A 7758-nucleotide genomic window follows, 5' to 3' on the forward strand; every position below is an offset into this window, starting at 1 on the left:
AAGAGGGAGGCCAGAACTTGGCATGCTCTGCTGATCTCACTTGCTGAATTCTTAAAGCTGTAGTTTGTAAACTTTTTTTGTAATGCCTCTTTTTTTTCCTTCTAAGCTACCCTACTTGTTGGTTCCTTAGTGGGTTTCGTGTGGTAATTGTTATAAATACTTGTGTGTTATCCTGTGTGATGGGAACGGCATGTGTGGGAGCAGAGGACAACCTTGAGTGTCATCCTCGGTAATACCATCCACTTCTTTTGAGACAGAGTCCTTTATTGGCCTGGAGATCACCAGTTAGGCTCAACTTGCTGGCCAGGGGCACCTAGGGATCTTCCTGTCTCCACCTGCCCAGCTGTGGGATTACAAACTTCTGCTACCACAGTCTGGCATTTATGTTGGTTCTAGGGATTGAATTGAGTTCCTTATGCTTGCAAGGCAAGCATGTTACCCTCTGAACTCTCTGCATCTTTTTATTCCCGCATCAATAGATAACAGATTTGTAAAGATGTAAAATCATTGACAGACATTTTCTTGAATGCAAGGAACTCCTCAGGTCTGTGGAGGTGACTTCTGTGATGGAACAGTTTTCAGACCTTAACTAGGCTTGCTTTCAGCCTGGCCATCAGCCTGCATTGAAAGCTTCAGGACTGTTTATGTCTTAGTTAAACATGCTTCTTGCCTGGGTATATGTATGACTTTAAAAATTCTCTAGTGTTCTTCCTGGATTTCATGTGTTAGTTTCCCAGAACGTCCTCAAAGCTCCCTTTTGGCCAATCACTGGGCTATCATATATCTCTACCCTTCATTCATAACTTTTTGCCCTGGGCTTCTGTGGGTCTGTTGTTATCCTGTAGTTTGTAGGAATAATGCTTGCTGTTTTTCCCACTTGAGCTCTGAGGGACAAAACAGAAAGGAGTGCTTTCATCACTACCTCACATCTTCCCATTACCTCCCCCCCCCCCCAGTCTCTAGCATAGATGTACACAGTAATTTACAGTCAAGCCAACTTTGCTTCTAATGGTTACAGGAAAGTAACTGATTCAAGAACAAGACCACTACGGCACAGAGAGAAAATGGGAGAAGAGTCAGTGGGAAATGCTTTAATACTTGTCATTTTAAAGATGTATTTTTCTTGTTTATTTTGATTGCTGAAAACCTTTGTTTTCAAGAGCTGCAACAGTCTTCTGATCGCTTTTTTGAAAAATTGTGTCTATTTGCGTGGGTGGGTGGCACTGTAGAAGGTTGAGGACAAGGTGTAGGTTTTGCTTCTCTCCACCATGTAGGTCCCAGGGACTGAATTCCTGTCATCAGGTCTGTTACAGGCTAATTAATTAATTAATTAATTAATTAAATTAAGCTGCTACTCTGGAATGAAAGAGCTTGGAGTTTTCTAGTCTAGTATTTTGCTGTTTTGAACTTTTTTTTTCTTCAAAAATTTTTATTCAAGAATTTCATATAGTGTGTTTTGATCATATTCAATCTCCTTCCACCCTCTCTTCCCACCTTACTTCTCCCATAACCCAACTTCATGTCCTCTACTAATCATCCTAAGTGAGTTAACCCAGACCTAGAAAGACAAAAGTTACATGTTCTCTCTTATGAGTAGGTGCTATCTTTGAATCTTTAGATAGATGTATTTCAATCAGAAAACTAATAGATGCAGTGGGGTGTGGTTCATAGGAGAGATAGAATTAGTTTTGGCTTTTAATAAGACCTTGTCCAGGTATTTGCACATTTCATGTCGTTTTTGCATTGGTTGAGCAGCCTAGTGCTCTCATTTCATTAACTCAAGAATCTTGAATCAAGAACCTTGAAGAATCTTTGTAGAGCTTTTACCTCAGCATCTAAACTCTCCAGTGAACAAACAACTTTAATTTTTTTGCTAAAATTTCTATGATCTTTAATACTTGGTCATCTCAGGCCTTTTTGCTAGACTGTACACAAATGATCCCAGACTGGTGAATGTTCAGCTCTTTCCCCAAAGGGTCATTGTGCCGGTTTACCTTTAATATCATCTACTATATTTTATTGTCTGCAAACTCTATGTGACTGAGTTTCAAAGATATCACTATCCTCTGTGTAGGCAGGGATATACTTGTGGGCAATGATAAAAAACTGGCTCTCTGGCAAAAGGAAATCCCAATCCCTTATTTATGGCCTGTGGTTCTGGTTTTATATAACCATCCTATCCATGACTGACACTGTTCATCTTGGAGCTGGAAAGGGACATTAGCGACTTTTGTCAGTTGGCTTCAATACTCCAGTACAATTAGGGAACACTTATTATTATTTACTTAATTTTTAAATATTTTACTGTTTTTATGTCTATTCATGTATTGCCTGCATGTGTGTAAGTATACCCATGTCGTGAAGTGTCTGCGGAGCTCAGAAGAGGCGGTCGGATCCCCTGGAACTGGTGTTACAGACAATTGTTAGCTGCCATGTGGGTGGTAGGAATCAAACCTGGGTCCTCTGCAGAGCAATCCATGCTCTTAACCCCTGAGCTATCTCTCCAGCATCTGGGAGCACTTACTAAATAAGTAGTCTGTTGTGCTTTGTAGGTGAGTTGCAGAATTCATATCATATAGCAGTCCACATGAATTGATCCCTCTTTCTCTCTTTAAAAACTCCCCCTCCCTCCCTCCTTTCTGTCTCTCTCTCTCCCCCTCCTTTCTAGATATGTACCGTAGTCTTCTGTACACTTTTGCATATGTCATACCTATGTTATAAGTGATCTCTGCCAAGTCTGTTTTCTTACTGTGATGAAATATCTGAAGGTGGGTACCTATAAAGGAAAAAAAATTACTTACCTCACATATTGTGCTAGCTCTGGTTAGGGCCATATTACCTCATGTGGATGATACTGTAGTGTCAGGAGCGTAGTGGAGAGATCACATTGTAAAGTAGGAAACCAAAAAGAGAGGGAAGGAGCCAGGCTTGCTCTTTTAATAACTCATTTCAGGAAATGAGATTCCTAGGGTAGACCCCTAATGACCTAAAGACCTTCTCCTACTGGGCCCCATCTCCTAAAATTTTCCTTCATCTTCTATATTACTATGATAGGGACTAAGCTTCCTAATACCTGAACCCCTGGGGGACAAGCACATCCAACCATTAACCTTCTTATTTGAATGATTCTTTGACAGAGCTAGGATATTTTTCTGATTTTAGAATTGTTTGATGACCTTTGGTGGTGCAGTTTCTAACTAAGCCCAACACAATCTTGCTTATAGTTCTGGAAAAGACTGTATTGACATTTACATTGACAGCTTTTGATTCTCTGCTGCTGTCTTCTTAATCTGCTGAAGTGCAGTCATTGCTTTCTGCTCATGGCTTCCCATCTTCCTTCATATGTCAACAGTAAAGATACTTCTTAAATTATTTGAATACTAAAGTCATGATGTCCTTACCTCTGGGCCTAGAGGAGGATGATGATACTTTTTAAGCCCTTTGTTGATTACTTTTCCTTTTGGCCCTATTCAAATTCAGATTTCTTTATTCTGTCTTAAGGAACAGGCTTAGTAGTATTCTTAGGTATAAGGTACATCTTTGCCAAAACCCACATAGCTCTATCTACTAGACTCTGATCATCTTGTCAAGGGAGAGATTAGTAAGGAATACTAAATATTTTTCAAAGATTATAGATATTCCTAGTATCTCTTGCTTAAATCATTCCTAAGCATTTCACAAATTGGATACACAGTGAGTGTATTGCTTGTGTGTATTTAAGTGCACCTGTGTTGTGCAATGCCAATGGAGGTCAGAAGAGGGTATCAGATTCCCCTGGAACTGGAGTTATGGGCAGTTGTTAGTTGCCATGTAGGTGCTGGGAATTAAACCCCAGTCCTCTGCAAGAGCAGCAGCCAGTGCTCTTAAGGTTATGCTGAGCAATCTCTCCAGCCCCTGTAATTCAGTTTTTAATTAGCCAATTTTTATCTCATTTAGGTGCTATAGTTTGGATCTGGCATGCCTTCCAAAGTCCTGTGTGTTCCCCAGCACACAGCACTGAGAAGTGCTGGAATCTTTTGAGAGGTGGGGCCTAATGGATTTTTTTTTTTTTGTAGTCCATGAGGGCACTCCCTTGAAGGTGACATAAAGAGAGGTTTATTTGGGGCCTAATTAGAGCAGCACATCATAGCTGAAGTGCTTGTCTTTCAGGAATGTTGTAAGCCAGGAAGGAGAAAGGGAATGTTGGTAGGAAAAGGTACAATAAGAGCTATTCTAATGAGGTTTCAGGTTAAAATGAGGAAGAAACTTTGGAAAATGGAGTAAAGACCGTCCTTACCATTCAGAAAGAAGTTGCTAAAATGCCTCCCTAATGTAAGACCCTGTGCTTGATCTTCAGCCCTGAAAACAAACAAAGCACAAAAATCAGTTTGGTGAAATTGTGTCTGTGCCCTTAGATTTTATGGACTGCAGAACTCCAGCAATTGTCAGGGTATCTGGTGGAAGAAACATTTAAGTAGCAGAGTATTAAGGCAGCTTCATGACTGCAAGAGGAAAGTGACTCAGAGATTAAGTCATAATTAAAAGAGAAGCCCATTGGAAAGGTTCCCTAACATTGAATCTGTTACCAGGGAATCAGGGTTCCTTTGTGGGTTCTGGTCTCCTGTGGTCACTGCCAGCGGCGGCAGCTCCTCCGCCTGCTCTGGGTTGAGGCCGCTCTTCTGCTCACCGGGTGCTGCCTTCTGGCGTCTCTGCTTCTGCCCAGTTCCGGACCCCAGGGCTGGTGAGGAGATTGTGTCAGTGGATCTGCATTCAGACACAGGAGACCAGATTCAGTGACACAGATCTGTTTATTGCAGGAAGGCACAAGCTTATATAGGGGTAGTGGTCCAATCACAGCACAGCAAGTAGGATACCTTATTAGCATAACAGGCTTAGCGTCCTATTAGCATAACAGACTTAATGTCTTATCACAGAATAGCAGGTAGGATATTGTGTCAGTGGATCTGCATTCAGACACAGGAGACCAGATTCAGTGACACAGATCTGTTTATTGCAGGAAGGCACAAGCTTATATAGGGGTAGTGGTCCAATCACAGCACAGCAAGTAGGATACCTTATTAGCATAACAGGCTTAGCGTCCTATTAGCATAACAGACTTAATGTCTTATCACAGAATAGCAGGTAGGATGCCTTCTGACTGTTGCAATATCTAAGTGTTGCAATTTTGGATTCCACAGGTGGGGATTAGGGAGTGGTGAGCTCTAGGCATCAGTCTCATGATCTGCCAATGGGAGCACATGTCACAAGGTGTTCCTTGTGGCTCCAGCGGTAGGGCCATTGCCTCCGGCCTGCTGTATGGCTGTCATTAAGACTTTCACCCTAGGCTCAAGCCTGTCACCCACAGTCTCCTTGATAACGACTCAGGGGGAAGCTCAGAGACTATTTTAAAAACCACAGGACAAGTAGACTGTAAATCCTAGCAGCTACTGGGAGGAAGGAGGTGGAGAAGAAAGTCATGCCTGCTGAATTACTGTCCAAGAAAGCAGGTTCAGTGATAGGAGTTGACAAGAGTTGTAGGGGGGCAGGTCTTCAGAGACAGAATGATAATGTCCAGAGGGTCAGGGCAAGCATGCTTAAGATTTTGGCCTGTATCAGATGAAGTAGAAAGAGGGGAAAGGAAAGGTTATGCTTTTTAAGTTAGAATTCAGGCTTAGCAGTGAAGGTCTGTAAGCAGCTGCCTCAAGGAGGATGTAAAAGTACATTGTCTCATTAAAGTCATAATTATTCCTCCCATCTCTTTAGCATGTCTGTATGAATCAGCCTTTTTGAGGAGTGGCCCCAGGCCAAGTGATTGACAGACCAAGTTGGATTAGCTCTTAAGGGAAGTAACAATAATATCTCTGTAGTCTTATGTTTTGATTAACTTAAAATGTCATATGTAGACCAGAGGTAGAACATGAATTTCATTCTTGATCAGGGAATAGCTTTCCCTTACTAGGACTCTAGGAAGCCTCCCTGTTACGTCTTCTGTTTTATATAGTAATTTAAAGCTTAAGGAGGGGCAACTATGATGCTTACCTTTCTTAAAGTTGGTGTTACCAGGGAAACAGGAGGTGAAGTTCAAAGCTGATTGTGAGGGAGGTATCCATCTTCAGTGCCCACCAAGCCTGCTAATACCTGTGTGTAGCTATCTAACAAAAATACTATATGAAGTGGTAGTGAAGATGTGGCTTTCCTAAAACTTTCATAGATGACTATAGGTATATAAGATGGAAGCAGTGTTTATGATGGCATAGGACCTTGTCTGACAATAATGATTTCAAAATTTAAGCTTAAAGTGGCACTCTGACAAAAAAGGAAGTAATTGGGAAGTTCCTTACAAAGTTATTATGATCTAACAATTCTTCCTTGAATATTTAGCTAAGAGAACTAAGAACAAGCTCCTACATAACATTTATTACTTCTTTATTCATTGTAGCCCCAAACTGGAAACAAACCAAATTCTTTTTTAGCAGGTGAGTATACAGATTGTGGTATATATACATAAGACAGAGCAATACAATTGACCCATCAGAAGGAACAGATTACTATTTTAACAGCAGTATGAATGAATATCAAAAAACCCTCATGCTGCATGGAATAATTGAGCTACAAAAGAACATTGTCAGGGGCTCTTTGTAGTGGGAGAGCTACTCTGCTAGGTGACAGCTAGGGACTTAGAAAAATAAGCAAAAATTAATTAATGTCAAGAATTTACTTTAGTGTTAAGAGCAAGAGGATAAACTGGAGAAACCTGATGTTCCATTTCTCCCTTGGAACGATGATTTTGGATCAGCTCATCTTATAGCTGAGGGTACCCCCTCAAAAAAAAGAAGTGAGAGTAGACAAGAGAAGGGAAGAAGTGCTTAGACTAGAAGACTACATTGAAGGTCATATGGGGTGGGAGTAGGGTAGAGTAAAGCGGGGATGAGAGGTGGAGTTCTGCAAGGTGCATCCCCTCCTGCTCACTCAAACCCTAATCCAGGTTAAAGAGGTTAAAGAGATCTACGTAGTGAGGAAGGATTTAGCCAAAGCTCCAGATAGATGGCCCCAGATAAAAATGTACTCTGGGGAGGGCTACAACCATATATGAGCAGAAACCCTGCTCCCACAGCATCAGCTCCTGCTGACCCAGCAAGCTAGGCTACAGCATCCATCCCAGTACAAGAAAAGATACATGTAATGGTGAAATGCAGAGAAAGATTTGACCAGTGTACTGGGAAGAAGAGCAAATAAAGGGCTTCTGTCCTTTAATCCTTGAAATGATATCAGCATCTTTCATGTCTCTTCTGTTTTGTATTTTCCGTCTCTACTACTTTGTGCTGTGTTTTAGAAAATCTATTCAGTTTTGCTTTCAAATCATTACTTCTTGGTCCATTGTCCTCTAAGTCTAATCTTAACTTAATTATTGAATTTCAGTTTCAATGAACATTTCTCATCTATATGATTTATACTTTTTTTTTAACTTATTCAATTATTTTTATGTTTATGAGTGTTTTGCCTGCATGTATTAAGTGTACCATGTGCATGCAATGTGGGTAAAGGCCAGAAAAGGCATTGAATCCCTTGGAACTGGAGTTATAGATGATGGTTAGTGGGTGCTGGGAACTGAACCCAGGTCCTTGGCTAGAGCAGCTAGTGCTCTTCACTGCTGAGCTATCTTTCCACCCCCTCTGTGGCCCAAATTCTCTCTGGGTCTCCTGTTTACAATCAGACAAACCATATAATATATATATATATATATTTTTTTTTGTATTTTTTTTTAATCATTATTTTTTT

The 7758-nt window shown here is 40.8% G+C and overlaps 1 protein-coding gene and 1 non-coding gene across 4 annotated transcripts in view; both read left to right on the forward strand.

Annotated features, from left to right (window-relative positions):
• Positions 1 to 7758, forward strand: part of Mipol1 (mirror-image polydactyly 1) — a 372255-nt gene that overhangs the window by 28428 nt on the left and 336069 nt on the right. The window lies entirely within an intron of this gene.
• LOC115070334 lies at positions 6220 to 6294 on the forward strand. The gene has a single exon (XR_003849503.1). It is a non-coding gene; the product is annotated as a small nucleolar RNA SNORD107 (small nucleolar RNA).

This window comes from Nannospalax galili, unplaced genomic scaffold (genome assembly GCF_000622305.1).
Source record: "Nannospalax galili isolate Female #2095 unplaced genomic scaffold, S.galili_v1.0 scaffold636, whole genome shotgun sequence".
In the NCBI taxonomy this organism is placed as follows: Eukaryota; Metazoa; Chordata; class Mammalia; order Rodentia; family Spalacidae; genus Nannospalax; species Nannospalax galili.